We start from the raw sequence: 24793 nt of genomic DNA, 5'->3' as shown, positions 1-24793 counted from the left end.
TAGACCCTCCCAGTTTTGAAGTGGGGCATGCAGCTAGGCCCCAGTGCACAAGAAGTGGGGTACTTGAAATGAAGGCCATCACGGCTGTCAGAAGAGGGAATAGATCAGGGTTTCTGGGGATCTGGTGAGGCAGCAAGGGTGAGCTAGCTGTGGCAGGGTAAGGCAGGGATAGCCCAGAATGACTCCTGGTGCTGAAGAAGAGAGGACTGGAGTGGATAAAGGTGGCACTTAGGGGATCTTTGGCAGGAGCAGGCTGCAGGGTGAGAGGACCAAATTCCAGGAATCAAGGGGGATTGTCAGGAAGTAGACAACTTTTCCCACCTGCCTCCTGCCTACCTTCTTCTGACGTCCCCTCCCCAGGAGGCAAGCTAGTAAGCTTATTGGGTGCAAAGGTGGAATGCTTACACTCATGGGGCTTGAAGAGCATGGCCTTTCACCAGACCCCCTCACATTCTAGTTAAGCATCAGGTGCCTGCCCCTGCCCAGCGTACTAAGAGACTTGCAGCTTTTCCCAGCCTGTACCTTGGATCCTTAGCTCCCAGTGCTGGGGCTTCATGGTCCTGCTTGGGGCTGGTTTTCAGATGGGCTTTGGGGTCCCAGATCATCTTTCTGTGCACCTGTAGTGCCAAGTGTCTGAGGAAGGAGGGCAACATGAGTTGCAGGAGCACCTGGGATGTTGTGTCTCCATACCCAGCAGGTGAGAGGAGCCAGCAGGTACTTCAAGAGAAAGATGACCTATCTTGCTCAGTTTAGGGACAGTAGTGCAGCCCAGTTTTGTGACTGTAGCTTAAGTGGGGCCAGTGCCAGGAAGGAGTGCCAGGCTTCCCAATCTCCCAGTGACACTGACCGGCCACCAGTCAGCTTACCTGGGCCTCCTTTTATCCAGTATTCTTCTGCCAATCTCATCTCCCTGTGTGACTACAGTGTAATTAGCTCATTTTGCAAAATTTTGCATCTGTCATAGTTTCTCCTTCACTTTTTTCCTTTCTTAGAAAAAGGTAGGAGAGAATGGGATGAAGGAAGATTTTGGGGTATTGGGCATCTTACAAGTTAGCTCTGGCCCTGCTTCCTGCACATAGGACCCCATAGACACTGACACACCCTCTCAACAGCCTGATAAGTCAGTGGGTTGGACCTGAGGATGTCAGAATCCTCCCAGTGCCAGGAGGAAGGGATAGCACAGGCCTACCCCAGGTCCACCCCAGGAATGCCCCTGCTCACACCCAGAGACTGCTCAGACCCAAGCTGGATCAGACTAACAAGATACTTAGTGACATTGCTCACTCACAGCCTTGCATGTGGTGGGTATGTAGGTAGCAGGCAGGCTGTGTGCAGGTATCTAGAGTTGAGGGGTCATGATGCCAGAGTAGCTTCTGTGGTCTAGCTGTCAGGCAGGAGCTGCTTAAGGCAGTGAACTGTAGACAGGGTACATGTACAGCCCCACAGTGGGTCATAAATAGCCCAGTCCTTGACCAAGCATGACAGCCCCAGCCAGAGGGTTGGATCAGGCAGAGGGAGCAGTGCCCTAGTTTAAGCTGTTTTATTTACTTATATTGGGTTTTGTTGATGTTGCTGCTGTTTTGGGACAAGGTCTCACTAAGTAGCACAGACTGTCCTGGAACTCACTGTGTAGCCCAAGCTGGCCTCAAATTCTTGATCCTTCTACATTGGCCTTCTAAGTGCTGAAATTGCAGGTGTGAGCCACCATACCCAGCTTTAAGCTGTTTTAGCCAAAACTTGGTGCTGCTCTGGCCCAGCCACCACTGCTGATCCCCTACCCATTCTCCAGATGGACAATCAGAGGCTGCCAGATGAGGCCTCATTTGCCCAGGGCCCTGAGTGGCACAGAGCCCGCTGCTGCAGTATACCCAGCCAGGCAACTGGAAGGACTGGGCTCAAAACCCTCATTGGCGTGGCCTACTTTCCTCCTCTCCCTTGCTCTGACTCCCCACCTTTTCTTGCTGCAACTCCCTCAGGAAGTGAATTCTCTTAAACTTTTAATTAAAAACATTCTTTTCTCCCCTCAAGGTTTGCTTCCCTGTGATTTTTCCTCTTAGAAGGCAAGATGGAGGAAGGGTTAGGAGTGGAGGTCAGGCCTGCTGCGTCTCCATGGTGGACTCAGAGAACCAGGGTCTGGCTCTGGGGAGGCTGCCTGCTGCCCTCTGCTCTGGGCCACCCTCTTGTTACTTCCCAACTCTGCTGGAGAAGGCATTTCTGAGGACTCCAACCCCAGTCCATGTGGGGGTCCTGCCAGATGAAGGAATGGCACCACCTTCCAAGAGCCCTGCATGTGCTCCCACTATGTTGCTAAAGACACAGCATACACTCATTAAACAGACTGGGACCTTCCCAAGTGGAAAGGGCCCCCTTCTTTCCTATGAGGATGCTGTTAACTCTGGTGGCCTCATGGTCATGTCTGAGCCTGTTGGTTACAGGCTGGGTAACCAACAGAGCCCAGGGTTGGTGCCATGGATCTTGATGTCTCTAAATGGGTCACTGAAGCTTCACATGCAGAATTCCCAACTAGGAGCTTAGGGATACAATGTCAGGTCCTAGCGCACAAGATCAGGACCCCAAGGATGCTGAAGACACAGGTCCTTGTCATCAGGGAACCAAAACAGCAGTTCTAATTATGGGCCTGGCCTAGAAAAAGTTAGTCTACCTTCAGTGTCCCAGGCAGTGAACTATTTGCCTATCCCTGACTCTGGAGAGAGATTCCACCATGTTCTTGGATCCCTGTTTCAGAGTTGGAACTCATTAAGTGTCTGGAAGTTCTTCCATGATTCCTCTTGCTGAAGCCTATGCCTGTTTCCTTGGCTCCACCTCTAGAGAACTCTGCTGTAGGCTCCTTCTCCCATAAGTCCTGCCTGGCCCAGGAGATAGGATTGAGTTACTACCCCCCATATCTCTCTTACTTCCTCCATACCTGTACAGGTCAAACACCTCCATTTTAGGTCTTCCAGCTCAAGAAGCCCCCAGAGACTCACCCAGGTACATCCATGTGTTCATCTGAGCTACTCCCCTGAGATTACATCTCTACCACCCCCATGGCAGAGGCCAGACCCCCCTGCATGCCCCCAAATGCTCAGGGACTCAGAACTCTAGCCAAGCCCTGACAAAGGAACAGGGGCACCACCAGAAGACCCTCGACTCTTAAGGGCTCCTCCTTTTCACCTTGCTCTCCCTTGCTAGCCTGTGGCAATGACAAGGAACATAGCCAGAAAGCCTCAGAGAAGGGGCTAGAACAAGGCTTCCACAGATGCCTTCCAGCCTGCCCACCACACTCCCCCTGACACTCCTTCCATGTGTCCTGCTTCATAAGCCCAAGGCCCCCCCTCCGGCCCACCGGAATGGGTGAAATTAGAATTGGCTAAGAGGAGGGGCAAGCAGACCACTCAGGGGCACAGCACAAGCAAAGTTCCCAGCTGCAAAGGCAGGAAGGTGCTCCACAGGGTGAATTGGGTGGAAGGTGGGGCAGAGCAGCACCAAGAAGGTAGAAAATGCAGTGGGAGCCTTGAGCACAACGTGGGGATTGAAACCCCAGACACTGGAAGCCCTGGTAGCTTCTTGAAGTGAGGCAAAGGTGTTCCTTGTTCATTTTGCAGATGTATTGAATACCTACTTACTGTATGCTAGTGCGGTGCCCAGTGCAGAGCTCCTGTGCTGGTGCTCTGTGGCTCTGGAAATGGTAGGCTAGGCTAGAGGTGATCACAGGAGAGGAGCCTGTACATCCCCGTGGGTATGGGGTAAGTGCAGCCTCTTCTGGCCAATAGGAGCAAGACTATGGTTCTGCCTCTCACAGCATTGTCATCTCCTGGTTGGTTCTGTGGGGCCCATTAATTCCCAAACCTAATACAGGCAATATGGGAGAGTTCTTCCTCCTACTGCAGCATATCTTGGTCCTCCCTGAACCCCATCATGTCAAGCGCCACCCATCTGTCCCTTCCCCAAGAACCCACCAGGTGTCTACTGTATGCCAGGCCCTGTGCAGGATGTTAGCCCTCCACAGTGACAGAGGCAGACCTGGACCTGCACTTAGGGATCTGATGGTCCAGAGACAGCAGGAAGTCAGGGAGATGGTGTCAGTACCTCCACACCCCAAGTACAAACCTGGCACCTGAAATGGACTTTCCTCTTGGCTCAGGGTCTGAGCCCACAGTTTCTGTGTGGTCTCCCCTCCCACTGCCCAGCCCTGCTCCTCCCAAGAGCCCAAGCACCAGCACCCTCTCCAGACAGCTGCAGAGTGGTGTCTGTGTATAGGTGGGGAGAGGTGCTCCCCTGGATCTTCTGGGTTGGCCAGCTGCAGGCCATCCTGAACAGTGGCTGATATCAGCAAAAGAGAGCTCTGCATGCAGTTTAGAGTTCATGGAGGACTGTCAGGTGGCTGGGATGTGCCCATCTGCAGTCAGGCATGGTGCTAAGTAGATATATATATCTGTGTGTATGGCTAAGTGACAGAGACTACTGAGAGATGTGCATGGTAGAAGGGGAAGAAAAGGGACAGCTCTACAACTTCAAGATTCCTGCTGCAGCAACATGGCCATCTCACAGACTCTTAGGTGGACATGCTTTAAGCACCCACAAATGCATGTGGATAAAACTAGGCACACATGTCCCCATCTCTGTCTATAATCACAGAGCGTGCCTCTGTGTGAAGGCCTGAAGATAGATGTGCACACATGTGTGCATGGAATACATGTGCACTGTGCATCCCAGACCATCCGTTCCCGGGGTGTGTGTGTGTGTGTGTGTGTGCCTCCATGGGCATGTACCCAGGACTCGCATTGAGGTTCAACATTGATCCCACTGTATGGTGGTCTCCTCATGTGGGACTCAGGACAGAGCATTGGAGTTTCCAGAGTTCTCCCATTCTTATGTGATCTCCCCTCAGTAGGGGCAACCTGAAGCCCACAATGGGGCCTACCACCAGTTTCCCCACAGTGGAACCCCTGAGCTCCCAGTCATAACAGGGTGGGGAGAACAAACAGTTCCTGGGCCTCTTTTAAGAAGGTGGCCTCCAGGGGGCATGAAAGTCTCAACCAGGCCACTACTGCTAACCCCAACATTTGTCCTTCCTTCCTGGGATCTCTTCTCATGGTATACTCTTTGGCCTTTCATGGTGCATCCTTCTTACTGCCAGCTCAGAGGCCTTCTGTCTTCTTGCCCCTCCACACCCCTCTACACATCAAGGGTGTTTCTGGATTTGTCTCAGTAGCTCTTAATATTTCCAACATGGAAGCTGTCAGAGATGGGCCCTGCCCTGAGCCTCCCAAAGGCCCAGCCCTGCCCCAAGGAGGGACAAAGAGGAATCAAATCAGGTCCCAAGTGACTTCAAGGAAACCTGGACCAGAGTGGGTGGCCTTATAAACAAGTTTAGCATATGCCCTCACGAGTGTCCAGAACTCCTGTTTCAGGAGTAATTATGTTGGCAAGGCTTTTCCACAGACAAACCCAACCCTGGACTCACTCAAATAGGTCTCTGGCCTCTTAGCCCGAAGGTGGAATTGCAGATCTGGGGACAACATTTTTGGGCAGATCCAGCCCTGGCTGGGTTCTCTCAGAGTGGAGCCTGTGTCCTTCTCAGGCCAACATGTACAGCTGGGAACCTTGAGTGTTTCATTGGCCCTTGGTGTCCCACCACAGACTTGGGACATGATACCTAGCTCGTCTATCATACTGGGCAGTTGTGAAACTGGAGAGTGCTGGCTCCCATGCCCTGTGTTCTCCAGGGAGGACTTTCTGCTAGGGGGACATGGGGTTGCCCACCCTGCATAACAGCAAAACCAATGGCTGGCTTCTTTCCTCGTTAGTGGCCCTGAAGCCATCCGTCACTTACAAATTCTCTTCATTTCTAAATAAAATGATTTGTTAATTTGAGTGAGTGATCGCCACTCATCGGAGCCTCTTTGCATGCCCAGGAACAGCTTGTGGGCTCCCGGAGCCCCGTGCCGCAGGCCTGGCGCAGACTTGGAGGGGTTGTTTTCGATTTAAATGTGAATTGAATGAGGAGAAAAATGTTTCTCTTGGCAATTCCATAGGAGCTCGCTCTTCTGACAGATGTTGGAGTTTATTATCCCATCGGGCCGACGTTTTGTGGAGCAGAATTGCTAATTATTTCAGAGGCCTGGGCACAGCCGGGGAAGGAAGGGAAGTGGCAGGCACGGTTTGGGCAGCATCTGTCAACAGGCGGGCTCTAGGACAAGAGACCCAGTCTGCCACACCTCCACTGCCCCGAGTCAGCAGACATTTTGGAGCAGGGACTGTCCGGCCTCTTGGTTTCTGCTTTGTGCAGGACTCTGAAGAAGGCATTGAGGCCTGTTCTTGCCAGCACTGCTTTGGACTCTGGAAGATCACATTTGGGGTCTTGAATTGCTTGTGTTTAGTGGGTTTGTGGGTGGTGAATGGAAAAAAACGCCAGAGAGAGCCCAATGTGTTTCCCCCTGTGTGAAGCCAAAGTCATTGACTGCAAGGACTGCACCTGGGCTGGGGCCGTGCTTGTGCGGGTACACAGGTGGGTCTGTGTGGGCCTGTGGGTTTTGGCATGCCCCTATGCTATGTTTGCAGGTCACGAGTTGTCTGGTGTGGCTGCATGTATATGATAAGATGTTGGTAGCTTTACTACACAGGCCTTCAAGGTGTGCTTTTTCTGTCTCATTACTGCCTCCACTGCAAGGGGAAAATGGCCTTGGAAGACAGATGGCCGGAGATGACTGAACCTCAGGAGAGATGGGTCAGTGCTGGCTAGGGTGCCCCAGGCACTGTGGGGGGTGCCCCAGGTTTCAAGGGACTCTGTAGTAAATCGATTAGGAGTGTGGATTTCATGGTAGAGATGTGGCCTTGGCAGCCAGAACCCTGGCCCCTGATCCATTCAGCACTGGGCCTGAACCTTGTTTGCAGCACCTTAGAGTAGGGGTGAGTCCCCAGCACCCAGCAAGGCCTCCTGACTCCACACAACCCAGCAAATTGTTGCTGACCCAAAGGATGTGGGGGTGTGGCAGTTCTCTAACAGTATTCTCTGAGGACCATCCCCACCTCCACCCCCACCCCCTTCCTTTCCCCACCTCTCCATCCTGAGCCTCCACACAAGGGGCAGGATGCCTTGACTGTCCTAGTCTTGCTAGTCCAGACTTCAGCCCTGTTACCTTACCCCTATCCTGACCCTCCCCATCCCTTACAACCCCCCACTTCCATCCCACTGCCCCCACACACCCCTACCTACCACCCCACCAACTCCAGGCCAACTGAAGCTCAGCTTCCTAGGTTTAACACAAAGGCAGTGGCACCAGCTGGGCAGGATTTTATAACCCTAATTAACACCAGATTCCCTGGGGTCCCAGCTCTAGAATCCTGATGCAGGCTGAGACCAGCAGAGCACAAAGCGAGGAGGGTCTATCCCAATGCCAGGGGAGGAGAGGCAGAAGCTCAGTTTCTCCCTCCCCCATTCTGGGGCCCTGGCAACCCCCTAATGGGGGACACAGGAAATGTGAGGAGGTGCCCTGCCACCCCCAGGCTGAGATCATGCCAGGCATCTCTGATTGACCGTGTGTCCCTGGGAACCAGGCCCTCTCTCCTCCAGATAAAACTCCACCTTGACATCCTTCCATTAAATAGGGCATGTTCAGAAGAGAAAATTGCTACTATTTTCCCCTTTTACTTCACTGTCATCAAAAATTGATCCCATATTGCATCCTTATTTCAAAGAACAAGCTAAAAAAATAAAATAAAAATTCCCAGTCCTTAGAGCAGCAGCTGCATCAAGCTTCCCATTCCCTCCTGCCCCACCCCCACTCCCAAAAGAAAGAAAAGGAAACGTGACCTGTTGAGGGAGGTTGCCTGCTGGCCCAGCTGAGGTTGTTGAACTGTTGTGGCTTTGGGATGCACGTGACCTGGCCTCGAAGAGGGCGGTGTACTCGACTGTGCAGGCAGAGGGGTTTCGATCTGGTGAAATGTGGTAGAGAATGGGGTAATTGGGGGAGGTTAATTTGGATCTAAATGAAGCGATTCATTATCTCAATAAGAAGCGTCTCATTTTCCAGGGAGACGGCTGCGCCTGCCAGATGCTGGCCTGCCTGACGTTGGGGTGGTGGCTTGGCGTAGGGCCCCACAGTCAGTCCAGCCTTATTGAGCAACCCACCCTGCCCTGCTGATGGAGGAGACAATTTAATTGGGTTTATTCCCCAATTCATTTGGCAATGTATTAAATAGCTCTTCACATAGAATATGAGTAATAAAGATAGAGCAAAAGAACCAAAATGAGCAGCTGGAGAGAGGACCAGGCATTGATCTAGTTGAGCCCACAGGTTGATTATGAGCCTCTTCAAAGCCAAAGAAAAAAGGGAGAGCCAAGGTTTTGTGTTTTAACTAGAGGAGACATGACATTTAGGTCAACTCCTCATGGAAGTCTAGTCCTACTTGCCAGGGGATGGTATCTGGGGGGACTCTCAGGATAGGACCCCTGGCATCACCAGCCTTTACCAGGAGCAGGGTCTGGGAGCTGACACTAGGCTTCTAGTGTGACCCCGGGCAGGTCTCTCCAATCCCACATCCTCATCTGTTTCCACCAGGGTCTACAGGCTGAGGCTATGGGCAGAGTAGGACTTGCTAGTCACATTGGTGTGGCCATCACACACTGTGCTGTGGTGCTACAAGCCTGGGTTCAACAGTTGAACAGCTTTGAGTTCAGGTTCCAGCTCCTTCTGCCAGCTTTGTGTACTCTGAGCACTAACAGTGTGGTTCTGAGTTCTTCCAAGAAATACTGGTCTTGGCCCTGTGGTCATGATGGTCACACATGTATAACTGGGATCCCAAAGACACCTGGTGGACAGTTCGTTGGGGCTGATGCCCATTTCTTTGGTCCGAGTAGGTGTCTGGCTTGGTGTTAGCTGTACTGTGCCTGGGCTGAGGGGGTGGGGAAAGGACATGGAGAGAAGCCTCTCTCCCTACACTGTGAACTCCTGAGGTCCACTCACCCTGTGTCTTTAGCACCTAGCACAGGCCACAAATAGGTCAGTTGAAAGAAGGAAGAAGAGAGGTCCTCGAGGGCACCATTTAATTTATTACACACGGTAGTGCTAGTGAGCGGAGGTAATAAAACAAGATGATCACAGGCTGGGATGAAGGCTGGGAGGGAGGAAAAGCAGTGCACAATTAAGGGCATGCTGGAGGAGGGGACACTGGGCAGGAAGCAGGCAGGCCCTAGCCAGGAAGATCCACTTGGCCAGGCCTGCATAGGCAAGGGCTAGGAGTCCAGGAGCCAGGGCCCAGTGAGCTGCCTCACACTCAGCCCCAACAAAAAGCAGGCCTGCCCCACTTGTACTTTAGGAATGGTTTAGGATATGAAGGTAAATGTTCAGCCAAAGGTGAAGACCCAGCCATCATGTGCACATGTAGTCAAGCACATGTTGGCACACATGCTTATGCACTTGCACATATGTGCCCCCATACTCATACATGTATGCATATATTTTCATATGCACACATACACATGTGTTCACAAGTATTCATCTACTTCCTTTAATTCCAGGTCCCCCAGGATAGCAAGGCTGTTGACCACAAAGTCAGATGAAAAAGGTCTCTTCACTCACTCCTCCACTAAACCCACAGACCCCTGACATCCTCCTGCTTAGCATACCTCCCTCAGCAGGAGGCCAAGAGGCCACAGTCACAGGGATCCCACTCACACCCCTTTCCTGTGAAGGTGCCTTTAAGGACAGGGGAGTGACGCAGGGCTCCAGAGTACTAGGGAGGACCTAACCCCAAGGAAGGCCAATTGGCCTAGGCCAGGCAGATCAGGGGGCTGGCAATCAGATGGCCCAGAGCCTTAAGTACCTTTTAGTATCTTTCTGTGGCCTGATGCTTGGCTGACACAGAGCGCACCCAACTCTGTGGTTCAGGGAAGGGAAGTGAACATTTTCTATGCTCAGCCTCACTGCTCACCCCTCACCTTAGGGGAGCACCACCTTGAACTGAGCCCTGTCTTCTTCACCTATGAAGCACAGTATGGATGCCCATGTCAGAAGTTCAGTAAGCCCTTGACTGGTGTGCAAGAATGGTCCTACACCTGCCCAGCCAGCCTAGAACTCTGCTCTGATCCCCTAGGTTTAGGCCTGGCTCTGAGCTTCTGCCCCTCCAGGCCCTTCTTGTAGGCAGTGGACTCTGCTCCAGACAGAGCAAATCCAGCTGCCTCCATAGGATTACTGAGCTCCACATCAACAAACAAACCACAGCAGTGCCTTGTAGCCCCATCCCTCATGCTATGAAGGTCCCAGGCTAAGTCTAGTAGCAATATTGGAGGCTGACCCTGGACAGAAGAGGGCACCAGAGGCCCACAGCTCACTGGGTGACCTTGAGCAGAGTACGAAGCTCCATACCTTGCTCACAGACCTCTCCTGCCATCTCTGACTAGTCTGTGTTCTAAGAAAGTAGCAAGAACCCCAAGGCCACATGGGTCTACGGCCATAGCACCCTGAACGCGCCCAATCTCATCCAAGGCCGCATGGGAAGACAAGCGTCCTGAGGGCATGCAGTAACTCTGAGGCAGAGCTCAGACCCACCCAGGCTCTCTGATCCATAGCCAGCTGAAGGCCCACTTCCTCTTCATAGGGGACCCGGTGTTTCTTGGGCTAATCAGTAAGTATGGGTGGGGGACATACTGGCACAGCCTCAGGAACACCCCCACCTTACCTTCAGTGAGCTGTGATCAAATCTGACTACTTCTGTGCCTCAGTTTCCTCGTCTGGGGTGGGAGTGAGACCTGCTTTGTAGGGACTATTGTGGGGATTAGTAAGCAGCACTGGAACACAAGTACCCAGTGGTGTCACCAGTGGTGGTGCCACACACAGTGGTGGTGCCAGATCTGACAGATGCTTACTCTCCCAGGCACAGAAGTCCTGGCCTACCCGGATAGATCAGGAGCACAGATCACCCAGACATGGGAATCCCTTCCCTGGAAACCCTCTGATCCTACATTGTAGACTGCTCTGATGCCTCCTTTAGGGCCACCCCTTCTTTTGGGCAGCCCCTAGGTCCACACTCTCCCCTCCCAGGTAACATCTGACTCAGGTCCTTCTTCATAAGTCTTAGCACCACTGACCTCTGTGTGTCCACTACTTCAGCATTCCCCCTGTGTTTTCTTACTGATGTGGTCAAAAGCCCTGGGTGAACAGTTCCATGTTCCCATTTTATAGGGAGGAAAACTGATACTAGGAAAGCTGGAAATCCCTCATTGAGAGTAGATGAGTCCTGTGTGCACTCTTCACTGGAAGGATCACTCTCACATAGAGTCCAACCCAAAGGGCTAAGGAGCTGGGCCAGCTGGGATTGGGATCCCTTCCTAGGAAATGGTATGGGAAACTAACTCCCAAGTCCCCATCCCAGGGAAGAGGGACTGCAGCCCAAAAGAAGGCTGAGGTGGCAAAGATGCCTTAAATAGTCAGGCATGTACTGCAAAGGCTGCCTCCCCACCCTCTCCAGCTGGCTTCATGGCTCTGTAGCTGTTGCTAGGCATCTGGAAGGCCCAGGTGGGCCCTACCTGTCGTGGAGCGGCCACGCAGCGTGGGGTGGGCACGAGGCCCAGGCAGGAGCCAGGCCGCCTCCGCCTGCCCACCTTCCTCTCACTTGGCAGCAGCGTGCAGAAGCCATTAGCGCCTGGCAGTCCGTGTCCCACAGCTCTGACAAACGCCTTAAATGTTGTCGCCACGGCTCCAGCTGTCCCGCCGGCCGCCTTTACTCCTCATAATAACCAAGTGTCGAGGCTGATTGCAGCAGCGGGATGCAGCCAGTATTCAGAGCAGCTTTTACACTGGGCGTTTCCACCAAGCAGCCAGGCTGTGTCCACACTGCCCTCCACCTCCAGGCTTTTGTCTGCTTGTCACCTCTGCCTAGGCCTCTAGCATCACCCCCAGGCCAGCTGTTGCCCAGCTTTGTGTCCAGGGTGGTGCCCATGCTGCTACCACCAAAGCTGGTGGGAAGTAACATGGTGGCATCTCAGGTATCCATGCCCAGCACAGCGACAACCTGGATGGAAAGATCTGGCTCCACTGCCCACTGGATAACCTCTGCAGGGAGCCCCGACTTCATCTTGGTCCAGCCTCATCTCTTGATCTTGCTGTCCAGGAATGCAGGGGGTAGTCAGAGTCCACCCTACTGTAGATAAAACTGGATTACAGTTTGAACTCTGACATTCAATCGCTGTGTGGGCTTGAGCAAGTGACCCACCCTCTCTGGGCCTTAATGCCCTTGTCAGCAGAACAAAAATAATGATTGGGTTTCATGGGGCTTAGAAGCATTGGGTGAAGCAAGAAATGAACAATGAAATAGTGCCCTTTAGAAGAGGCTCAGCCATGCTGGTAAGCAAAGTGCCCTAAACATAAATCTTTGAGCCAAGGGAGGCTCAGAAAGAGCACAGGCCTGTATCGCTGCCCAGCCTCACCTACCCTGCTCCCCACAGAGAAGCCCATTTCCTCCCCCCCTCCACATCTTTGTCCCTGCTGGGGCTCCCATTTGGAACCATTTCCCCTCTTACCTCTATCTGGCCTTGTTCTTCAGGCTTTATCTGCTGCCCTTCTTTCTTAAGCCCTCCAGGCTTGGTTTAACCACACCCTCTTCACAGAGCTGACCCTGGATGCTCAGAGTTCTCTCACTGTCTCCTTTCACCCTCACACAGTCTTGTGAAGTCAAACTATTGGAAGCCCCATTTTAGAAGTGAAGTAATCAAGACTCAGAGAGTGGCATCAGCCATCTATGTCACACATGCAGCTCCTGGCTCTGCCCCAGGGAGCATCCTGGTCACTGATCTTTTAGCCCAGCCCCAGGTCCTGTTGGAAAAGGGGAGTAAGCTAAGCCCCACTTTCTCCAGGGCCCCTGCCAGAGTGGACGAAGTCAGAGTGGGGAAGTCTTGAGGACTTCCCTCCAGAGGCACCTAGGTATGAGCACAGTAGCCAGGCCCAATTTGGGTTGATTTTGAGGTCTCTGGTCACTTTGCTTACATATTCCCCAGCCCCCTGATGATACTGAAGGGCAATGAGCAGAGAATGGTGAAGCATGAGTGGCCTCTAACTAACAGACTTTTCTCAGGGATCCAGAGGTGATGGTGCAGGTAGCAGTAGGGGCAGTAATGGTGGTGGTGATCACCAGGAGACATGTGGCACTAGCCGAGTTGGCTACAGGGGTGATGATTATAGTGGTGGCAGTGATGTAGGTGATGGTGATGTAAAGGTGGTGATGGAGGTGACATTGGTAGTGGAGTTGGTGGTGGATGGTGATAATGATGATGGATAGGGATGAAGTGAATGATGGTGGAGCTCATGCTGATGGTGGTGATGGTGATGGAAATAACAATGGCAATGATGGAGGTAATGTTGGCAGTGGTGACAAAGGTAAGATTGACAGTGAAAATGGGGATACTGAAGATAGTAATGGGAAACAGTGGTGATGATGGTGATGATGATGATGGGATTAACCGAGGTAATGTGGCAATGGAGGTGGTAGGGCTGGCAGGGTTCCCTATGGAGTATACCTTTAGGGGCAGTTCATCAAGTGGCCTTGACCCACTCATGGTCTGTGCCCTCACTGGAGGCAAGACACAGTGGGGCTTGCTTGGTTCTCTTTCTTTTAACCTCCAGTGAACACAGCCTTCTGGGTAATGAGATGCAAATTGACAGAAAGACAATGAGCCAGCCTGCGGCCGGTGGGGCAGCTTTTAGAGTCAGACTGATTGCCTCCGTGCCAATTTGCATGGCATTAGCTGTGTGCATCTCCTCCATCCAGCTTGTGCATTTCATCAGAGGTCACTGTATGGTCGTATCCTACAAGAGGCAGCAACCTGTGCCCAGACCAGGGGCCGGGGCAGGACCACTGTGATTCTGATTTGAACAGAGCACCAAGATGTAGCTTCAAAGGCCTGGAATTATAGCCCAGAGGTATAGTGCTTGCCTAGCATGCACAAGGCCCTAGGTTTCATCCCCAGATCTGCAAGAAAACAAGATTTGGCTTCAAGGATTCTGGGCCTGAGGAAGTACAATGAATTGAGGGGCTTCATGGTCAGCCAGTTATCCAGCCCTATAAGAGGCAGATCTGCAAAGTCTGGTTTTGTCAGCACCATGTTCCATCTGAGCATGCACAAAGATGACAAACAGACCTCAGGAAGGAGTTAGGCCCTGGCCTTGGATGCCTCAGTCTAGGTCCAGGCTCTATCCCTAACTGGCATGGTGGCCTGGGCAGTCCCTTGAGGCCTTGGATCCCCCATTGTGTGGTAGAGCCAGTGGGCCCCAACCTCATGGTCTCTGCATTGAAGGTAATAATCATCAACCCAGGCCTTACCTGTTTTAATTTCAGCAAGTGACCCAAGTCCAGTTCTCCATGTCCAAGGTCATGTGTTGCAGCCTTCTGAACAGACCCATTCTATTACAGTCACCATTGCTCAAGGCTATGCCTGGGTCATTCCTGGAATGTGACTCAGGAGAGCCTTAGCAGGTTAGGACCCAGGTTGTTGACCAAACCCAACCGTGTTGGCCCCTATCCAGCCCTCCTATTTCTGTCCAGGGTGCTGAAAGTTTGGGCCCACCTGCCCTGGGGCCACTGCTGTCAAGGTGAGTGGAGACCCCTTCCCTGCTGTCCTTGCTTTTTGACCTCTGCAGCCCCTCTAACACAGTACATACCCCTTCTCCAGAACAGGCAGAAATAGGGTTGGGGCTCTTTGCCTCTGCCCTCCACCTCCAGCCCAGCCAGTGCCTCTTAGGCAGATCCCAGTATCTGATCAGCCCCGCCTCCCTCTTCACTGTCCCACTCCTTCTCCTGAGGTTGGGCCTAATCAGAGCTAATCAGAAAATTATGAGCTGCCTGATTACTGATTAGATTCCTAATGTTAATAGAGTCGAGAAGGGCCTGTTCAGGCTATGTTTTAGAAAAAAGTATAAAAATAACATCATGGAATGGGAGCTTGGAGGCTGGGTCAGGGCTTGGGCTTTAGTTGGGGATGGGGGCCCAGGCTCAGCTTTCTGGCAAGAGTACATTCCATAGCAGAGAGGATTCCTAGCACCCTAAATTCTGCCAGTGTATTTGCAAACACAAGCAGTTCTTACTGCAGAGTGCTCTAGCAGTTTCTGGGTTCAGGACAGTAGGGCTGAACTGCAGTGGGAAGAAGTTAGGTTAGATATAAAGAACTTATTGATGCTACTTCACATGACAGCAAGGCCATTTCTACTGCACACCTAATACAGGCTGTACATACATCAGGTGCTCAGTAAACATTTATGGACAAGGAAGAGAGATGGTTACATAAATTTTCCCATGGGAACCACCACCTTCTTATGTCCTGTCCCTGAGCCATGGTGGGGCATAGAGACATCTGGGAAGGCTACTAAGAGGAGAAAGAAGTTAGGGCCTGTCAAGAGAATGCACTGGTCTTGAACCAGGACAGGGAGTGCCTGCTCCCTGGGGTCTCAACTTCTGCCTTCCCTGACCTGAGGTCAGACCAACTCCCCCTTGCCAGCCCCAGCTTTGGGTTCAAACAAAGCCCAGTGCTTTTGTTTCATAACTGACTTGGCAGCAGCTGGATGGGGCTAGAGGGTGACATTGTCACAAGTTCCAGAGTAGGGTTTGAGTCCTGAAGAACAGATGTTAGCAGCTCAGATCCCAGACGGTGGACCCATGTGTGGGCACAAGTGTCACCATGCTTAGACTCAGCCTTATCCTACTCACACCTTGTCCTGTTGCTATCTGTTCTCTGTCATCAGTGCTGCTTCTGGTCTGGTCTCTACTGTCTCTATCCCAGAGAACTCGAGGCCTGCAAGTCAGCATACCCCTAAGGATACCTCCTGATCCTTCCTCTCCCTACTGACTCTGATAAGAACCTGAAGCCACATAGATCCATGAATCAAATCCCTACCCTAGGGGAACAGCCTCTGGGATGGGATCAGATACACAAGCAGTGATAGGATCTCCACAGAAGATTCTAGGACCCCCATCTGGTAAAGCAACAGGCTTCTTGGAAGGGTTTGCTGAGCACAACTCGAAAGAATGAAGAGAACAGGACAGTTGAGAGGAAGAGGAAAGGCAGTCCAGACTCAGAGCACAGCACAAACAGGAGTATGGAACCTGAGCATGGCAGGAGGAATACAGAGTTCAAGGTCAGTGTGGTTGAAAAGTGATGAGGTTGGCAGTGCCCTATAAAAGCTATCGACAGGAAAGAATCGTGGTCCAGGTACCCAGGAAGCATCAACAGAGGCATGAGAGCCAAAGTGGACATGCAGGGGCCTGTAAAGGCCCAGGTGGATGAGTTCATACCAGACAGCTTGGGTGAGGGGGTCTGAAGTTGGGTTGGGGGGCTCTGGAGAGGTCTGGTCAGGAACGTGAGAAGGAGTCATGGAAGTAAGGGACTTCAGAGGGTGATCTTTGGGAAGTGATGATACAAATGGCAGGGGGTGGGGGAGGAGGGGATGACGACCCTGCAGTGGGCCCTAGGTCCCTGCTGTGGCAGGACCAGGCTGGAGGCCAGTCTGGGATGCGGGGGGGGACTATAGATGACACTCCTAGCCAAGGTGGTGCTAAGGAGAGAGACAGCCCATTGCCTCAAGCTTCAGAAGAAGTCAGGTCAAGCCAAGGTCAAAAGGCCCAAGTAAGCCAGGCAAGATGGCGCACACCTGCAATCCCAGCTATTCCAGAGATGGAGATCAGGAAGATTGCCGTTCAAGGCCAGCCTGGGCAAAAATTCAGCAAGACCCCATCTCAGTCAATAAGCTGGACATGGTAGTCCATGCCTATTGGTCCCAGCTATGAGAAAAGCTATAGGTAGGAGGATTGTGGTCTGAGGCCAGCCCCCAGCAAAAACATGAGACTGCACCCAAAAAATAACTAAAGCAATAAAGGGTTGGGGACATAGCTCAAGTGAAAGAGTGCCTGACTAGCAATCACAAGACTCTGGTTTCAAACCCTGGTATCCCCCAAAAAATAAAATAGGTGAGGTTGAGAGCAGTCAAGAGGCCCCTGGGATGAGGCAAGGGAAAGGGAAACTCAGGACATGGAGTTGTGTCTCCAAAGTGAGTTCACATCCTGCCTTCTGTCCATGCTCACTCTCCACCCATATCCCCACAGCACTAGGAGGGCTGGTCAGGACTCCGGCTCTTATTATACAGGTGAAAAACTGAGGTGTGGAGAACTGAATGCAGTGCCCCCACCAAGTCACATGCTGGGTTGGTTGCTGAACCTTAGGACCTTGGGCTTCGCAGCTTTATAGTGGGAGTGAGGATGGATATTGTCAAATAAGCACACACACCCATGCCTACATGTGTCTGTCTCTAGAATGTGGTTTAATGAGGGGACAAGAGGCAGCAGTGTGGGACTGGTGGATGCTAGCAAGCATGAAGCCCTGAGTTCAAACCTCAGTGCCACCAAAAAAAAGAAAGGTGAGGGAAGAGGCAGCAGTGTGCTCTGTGGTATTCTCAGATAATTCTATGTTGCCCTGAAATATTTACCTGACATTGTCTGTGTGGCTTTTCATAGGATAAGAAACTCTGATGAATACACTAGGTCAAATGGAGAAATCTTCCCTTATTGGCAAAATTATGAGAAATTCCACCTAGCTCACCAGGAACTGATTCACCTGTGGAGATGTGTGGATTTCATGCTGGGGTTTGAGCAGAGTTACCAGCTAGAGTGGGGATTCTCACTCATTTGCACGCCTGAGAGATTATGCAGGGAAGGGCAGCACCTTGGACCAAGCCCCTGTAGCCTTGGGAGTGCATGTAGCACAGTCCTCAGCTCAGGGCTTTGCAGAGGGAGGTGCCTCCATATGGCTGGGCTCTGGAACCACAGCCCAAATATCAACCTGAAACTGTTGGGAGTATAGTTTTGTTTTGTTTTGTTTTGTTTCCTCACTGGGGCACCTCTTGCAGATGCTCAGCAGGGCACATAGAAGCAGCAGCATGACCAGGCAGGGTAGGGACCTGTGGCCCTGAGAACCAAACCTGTCCCACAACCCCTGGCCACTGCCAGAGTTAAACTCTCCAGAGGGCAGACTTCCCCTAGGTCCCTGAAATCTGATCTGTAAATGCAAGCTGGCCCTGTGAATGTTGTACCCAGCCAGAGTGTTTCCTTGCCTTGTTCACAACAGACAAGTTCAACTGTGTCCCGTAACACACACAGCCTGCTCTTTTTGTATGGACTAAGGTTCCAGTGAAGCCAGTGGAATTGTCACCAATTCCACTGTGAATAGGCTTCACCTCCTTTGCTTCCCTGGGAAGAAGCATCTCAGAGATCATGGTCTGCCCCCTCTCAGTGTTAAAACATCCCCTTCTTAGTAATAGGAGAGCATGGGGTTTTTTAAAGTGTCCTCCTTTGGTAAAATACAACATAGCTACTGTGCTTGGAGACCCAGGATGCTTTGGAGAATCCTATGTGGTCTGAAATCCACGTCTCTAGGAATCAGTTAGCCCCCACTAGTTGGTTATGGTCTTACCCCCACCATCTCCATTACAGACCACCTATCACTTCTTATATTTTCTGGGAAATTAAAACACAAGCTATCCCTTCCAAGCAGCACCAAGGAGTGCAGGAATCAATAACCAAGCCCACATTGCCCACAGGGAGCAAGCAAACCCAGGCCCGGGGTAGACAGGTGGCTTCCCCTCTGCAGAGGGAGACTACAAGTCCAATGAGTTTTTCCTGTTACATGTATTCTGACCTTTTTTTTTTTTTTTAAGAAATCCATTTTACTAATTTTTTTTTCAACTCAAGGAAGGCGCCTGCAGCCAGTGGGGGAAAAGGTTGGGGAGCCTGTCACCGTCAGCAACGGCAAGGGCCATCCCCCATGGCATCCATGCCAGGGCTGTTTGTTATTTTCCTGGCAGTATTTGGAACTGAGGTTTGAGGGATTTTCATTGTTCTGATGTGGTTTTATCTTTAAGCTAAAAGCAGGGTTAATATAGAAAGAGTGGAATATTAACAACAGTCATAGGACAGGAGCTAGGTATGTCCAGTACAGACACAGCCAGGGGTGAAGGAAGGGGCCATGCAGGATGGACGAGGCTGAGTGCCTGCCCTGTCCTCAGAAAAGTTAACCACTATGGCTGAAATTCCCAGGCATGGTAGACAGTGGTAGGAGAATTGTGGTCCGAAGCCAGCATAGGCAAAAAGCACTGGACCCCACCCAAAAAATAACTAAAAAGCAAAAATAGCTGGAGGCAGGGCTCAAATGGTAAAGTGCTTGCCTGGCAAGAGTTCAAAATCCCTGTACCATGAAGAAAGAAGGAAGGGAACGAGGGAGGGAAGGAGGGAGGGAGGGAGGGAGGATGTCATGTGTCCCATCACACACCGTGTGAAAATCATGGGTACTCGCCATCCTGCTCTGCCCATGCTGGGGCACTTCCCTTCATCCCTCAGAACTCAGCAAAATGGGGAATGGGACAGGAACTGCCCTTGGAAGATCATAAGTGAGGTTGTGCTCCTAAAGTTCTGAGCATATGGTGTTGCTGTGGATGGCAGCAGTCAGAGGTCAGAGCCATTGAGACGGCCATAACTCATAGCAAGCCCTGTCTACACATGCACCACTCTCAGACCACAAGCTGTGCAGGAACAGGGCTGAGCTGGATTTCTCCTGCTCCCTGACTGGGAATGTACCTGCCTGGAGTGGGCAGTGAATAGACACATCAATGCCCACTCAAGGCCGAGGCAGCAGGAAGGAGAGACCCACAGGTCTCTCACAGGACCCAGCCCTGCCTGCACTTCTCCTATTGTCAGCCCTGGGCTCCAGCTTCCCTCCTTGCTGAGCTGCATCTTGCTTCATTATTATGCAGATATTTTAATTATGCAGATATGTTTTTAGACAGTTTTAAATATGTATATTATTTACTCATTAGACCATAACAGCTCCGGAAATTGGAAATCTGTATTTAGTATCTATCAGTGCACAATACAGAGCTAATACAGGGCCCACAAGGAGGGAGGGAAGGTGGCGACATTGAGAGTACTGGGTTGAGCAGGGGCTGCTAAGCACACCATCCTGGGGATTGAACCCAATGACACCAAAGTTGGGAGGGTAAGCTTGCAGAAGCATCTGGGAGGCCAGTTACTAATCCCCTTCTCTTGGGTGAAAGGCAAAGGAGGGAGCTGAAGGATAGCTGAGCCCAATCAACCAGGCCCCACCTTGCCAGACCAGCTCTATCCCTGGGGCATTTGCTGTCCAACACTGCTGGGCTTTGGTGCCAGGTAGGCCTGGGGATGCCCTCTCCACCACTTCCTTACCAGGACCTGGGGCATTGATACAAATGCCCTGAGCCTCAGTCCCCTCAGCTGCAAAAGAATCCCCTTCTTGGGAATCCTGCAGTCCTTTACTTGGAACCAGATTATCCGCAGCGTTGGCTGAGGGTAGGTGCCAGGGCGGGTCTAGTGTTAGCTAGACTGTCTAGTGTTAGCTAGCCTGTCATTATTACCTTCCTCACAGACCTCCTGCAGTGTTCTCAGGACAACTACGTGGTGCTGGCACTCTGCTCTGGGCTTACTGACCTTGGCCTCCACCTCAGAGCTCCCCTCCATCACAGTTTCCACCTGGCTTAACCCCCAGTGTCCCAGATATCAACATCCTGGGAACTCACCCCATGAGTTCTCAGCCTTTTATTCTAAGCCTCTCATACCCACTTGGCAGCAGGAATACTTATAACTGATAAAGACCAAAAACTCTTAAAATCTTTCATTCTGGGCATACAGTTGAACAAGTGCTATTTGATGGGCAGTTGCCCAGAGCCATCAGGTGAAAGACTCCCAGGTGAAGAGGAATAGTGGAGGCAGAGAAGTGAGTAGCACCCAGCCTGGGAAAAGAAGCAGGCTCTTTAAGAGGTTGGCACGCCTGAGGTCTCCAGTCCCTTAACAACCAAGCCCATCTCCTCCCAGCACTCAGAGGCCCTTACCCTCCAAGTGTTGGCCTGTGAGGGGAGGCCACCATGGCCCTCGGTCCCATATCTCACTCAATTGTCTGTCTCACTTCCCAGAAGCTAAAGATGTTTAACTTAGTGAAATTTGAAGGTAATAGTAAAGGGGCCACTCCTCAGGGGAGTATTGTCCCCAGCCCAGTGGCACTGCCAGTCCTCTTCTTTCTTGCTTTTTCTTGTAGGAAAGTCTCCTGTTACTGAGGGAAATTGATTATTAAGTGAAACTCTCTGATAATTGCCTCTGAAATGCCTGCTGTTATCATGACAGATGTGGCTATGAGCAGCCCTGCTCAGCAATCCCACCATGGTTCCCTCCAATGCCATGACCATGATGGGGACATCACAAGCCAAGCAAGGCACCATCTGTGACTTCATAACAGCAGCATCCTCCTAGGCAGCCCTCACCCACCAGGAAGTGGTGAGGAAAAGAGTCTCAGAGAGGTCAAACCAGATAACTAGCGTATACACCTAGCCAGGCAAGGCTCAATCCCCGATCTCTACACAGATCCAGACTCCCTGATCTTGAGTTAGCAGACTTTCATTACGCATCTGCTATATACCAGGGGCAGGTTACTGTTAACCACCAACCACTGCCCCCACCAAGCTCAAGAGTTCAAGGGAAGGCAGGCATACAGAGGGTTCCCTGAGTGGCATCATTGGGACAGGTGGGGTGCCTAGCAGGGGTCAGAGAGTGGGCAAGGGTGAGAGAGCAAACCAGATTAGAGAGGCCTGGGCTGAAGGGAATAGGGAGGGAGCAGCACTTGCAGGGGTCTGAGAGCAGGAAGACAGGACCAGGTACTACAGCTTGGCCTCTACTCTGCCAGGCATCCTGGTAGGTTCTCCTCTTGACTCGGCCTGTCTGTTCCTGGTCCATCAGAAGGACCCAGAAGAGATGGGAGGGAAATACTAGGAGGATGAACTTTGGGGCAGGGCGAGATAGCCTCCCAGCCATCCCTGAGCAGGCTTGACTGTTTCGGGCTACATGAGGACAGGAGGTCCTCATGAGACAGGAGGAGGTCCTTCCTGTCATGAGACAGGAAGGTGGGGCTAAGCTTGAGGTCCCTGCCTGGGACATGCCCTGCCGGGCAGAGGGAAGGGAAAAACCACAGGCTAGACAATGGCAAAAAGAAGCTTCCAGAGAAGATGACACAGTCTGATAGGGCTGACCAGGCAGAAAGAATAGATAAGAGAGGAAGACCCAGAGTGGACAAGAGCCTGCTGGAGAAGTGCTAGTAGGCAAACCACCTATGGGCAGCTACTGGAGTTGGCAGAAGAGGGCTGCCAAGAACTTAGCTGCCCTCTAAGTAGGTACAGTTACTACCTCTAATTCACAGCCTGAGTAGGGAAACCACTGCTTGAGAAAGCCACTTTGAACCCAGGTCCCAAGCTGGGATCTCCGCTCAGGGCCCCTCATGCCTACCTTCTCACCTTCAGATCTCATGGGACCTTGAACATCATAGCCTGCCCACTCCACTCCTATCCCCCTGCCTGGCCCTTCTTCCCGCACCACCAGGCCTGCCTGTTTAGCAGTTTCCACACGTCCAGCACCCAGGGATGGACTGATTGATCTGTAACACCAAAAAAATAATAATGGCTTGATCATTACTGAGGATTAAAAGTAATCCTTTCACTGTGGCTCTTGCGATGCCGTTATTCACGAGTCAGCGGGTTGACCAGGGTCCTTCGAGCCCACAGGACCCATGAGCAGGAAGCTGGGAGCTGGGCACCCCCCCCTTGTCTACTAAGTTCTGGGGGGGTTGGCATTTCTTGGAGTCTGTGAATCCCTGGGTCAGAGCTGAGCTCTGACAGGGTGAAAGAGCTGACACACCCTGGCCAGGGCTGGAAGTAGAAGTGGAAGGGACCCCTTCCATGGTTCAGTTTGGAGACTTCCAGTATTGTCGCTTTGTATGTGCATCCCCAGATACCCTGTGACCTTTCTATGGCAAGAATACTAATTTGGTTCCCACACTCTGCCACTGTGAAGGGCAATGGCCTCAGCAGAACCCCATGTGAGCTCCAGGCCTACTCTGAGCTAGATCTGGGTTCCTGGGAAGGTAGTGAGCCACTAGGTAAGGGAAGGAGGACACAGTGATTGCCCAAGGCTCTCCCCTGAGGTGTACCCTCGGGGGCTGCCTGGGCTTCACAGATCTTCCAGTCCAAGTGCAGCGCTTGGTACTTACAAAGTAGGTAACATGAGTGACAAGTGTTAACCGTACATGACACACAATATTGTCCTCCACAGAAGGACACTGTAGGCTTATGAATTGGGAGCCTCATCTGGAGAGCTGGAGGCTGGGGGATATTTGTGGTTTGGGCCAAGACGAGGCCTCAGAATAGAAAAGGAAAAACAGGAGTCAGGCACAGGTGGGCCCACCAGGGCCTCAAGAAATCTTTGCCTTTACATGCGGAGCAATAGGAGCTACTGAAGTCTTTGGGGACAGGGGACAGCCACTTGATCATCTAGATATACTCTCTGAGATAAGGCTTCAGGTGTTTGGTAGGGAGCAGATGCAGAAGGACAAGATTTCTAGAGCAGGATAGCTTAAGCTGAGGAGTGGGGGTGAACAATAGGTGATTTGAGTGATGTCAAGTTTTCAAAGTAGGAGACAGAGGTTCTAATGTGAATGGGCCTGTTCCAAGAGGGGGTGGTGCAGCTCAGGGAGGTTAAGGTCATCCCAGGGAAGTTTTCAGAGGCTTAGGAGGGGGAAAGGGTTGGAGGTAAGACATGTGAGATTTCAATTTCATGGAGCAGAAAAGTCTGTAATCACTGAAGTCCCAGGAGTATGAGAATAAGTTAGGGGGGCAAAGGACAGTGTGGGCCAGCAGAAGTAGGGATGGCTCTGACAACCCCTCTAGCTGCTGGGAGTGACATCGTGCCCCAGGAGAGTGATGGCCACAGCTCTACATGGGGGCCCTCCTTGACCCTGTCCTATGCTTCAAAGGAGGAAAAGCTGATATCCATGTCCTGACTCCCATTTTCCCTTAACAGGCAGCTGTCAGGCTTTATTAGACCCTCTCCTCTGGGGTCTACCTGCCACATGGGGCCCAGACTGATGGATGGGGACAAGGTGACCTGAATACCAAGGGGCTGGGGCCTTCTGAATAAGGTTGGAGGGCTGGAGGCAAAATGGTAACTCCACCCATGGGATAGGTGGGGCCAGAGTGAGGAAATACTAGACACAGTGGGCTGTACTGGGGATGGTCTTTGGACCTGGTCATTGGCTGAGTAAGGCGAATGCAATGGTGATGGCTGGGTCTGGGCCCTCTCCTGACCCAGATTTGCCTTGTGTCCTAGGGAGGCTGCTCACTGTTGCATGTCTGGGTATCCTCATCTAAGGATTGGACATAATAGTGCCCTGACAGGCACATTGTGAACGGTAACAGGTACATATGTGTCACTGGCCAGAGGAGGGCTTGGCATGCAATGTGTGGCCACATCACGGTGACAGCTGTCATTAGGATTCATAGGACATCATTACACATAGTTCTGTAGGAAGCCCCAGGGGGCCAGACTCATCTTTGGGAGCCACAAAACTTCCTGAGGGACAGCATCCATTACTGGCCCATGTTTGGGCCCAGAGGGTGGCTGAGTCCCAGTGCCTACTCCACATGCCTTTCTAATGTGCCCAGTACCAACAGCACTGAGCCTCCCACACCTCAGCTACTCCTGCCCTGGTGATTCTGCCCAGTTATGTGGCACTTTCTCACCCCAGACCACAATCTGTGAGAAGCAGAGCTGAGTCTGTCACATCTCCACACATAGCATAGTCTGGCATTGAGATGCCCAGTGGCAGGTGTGGCACAGACGTGTACACAGCTATAATCTCAGAGGCACTCTGTCCACAGGCACGGACTTCATTGGCAAAGGCCTT

At 51.9% G+C, this 24793-nt stretch overlaps 1 protein-coding gene across 8 annotated transcripts in view; it reads left to right on the top strand.

The window, feature by feature from the left end:
• The window catches only part of Cacna2d2 (calcium voltage-gated channel auxiliary subunit alpha2delta 2), a 130180-nt gene that overhangs the window by 74209 nt on the left and 31178 nt on the right, over nucleotides 1–24793 (top strand). The window lies entirely within an intron of this gene.

Source organism: Castor canadensis, chromosome 17 (assembly GCF_047511655.1).
Source record: "Castor canadensis chromosome 17, mCasCan1.hap1v2, whole genome shotgun sequence".
Lineage (NCBI taxonomy): Eukaryota > Metazoa > Chordata > Mammalia > Rodentia > Castoridae > Castor > Castor canadensis.
The sequence above is the reverse complement of the archived record's forward strand: the minus strand, read 5'-3'. Positions and strand labels throughout refer to the sequence as shown.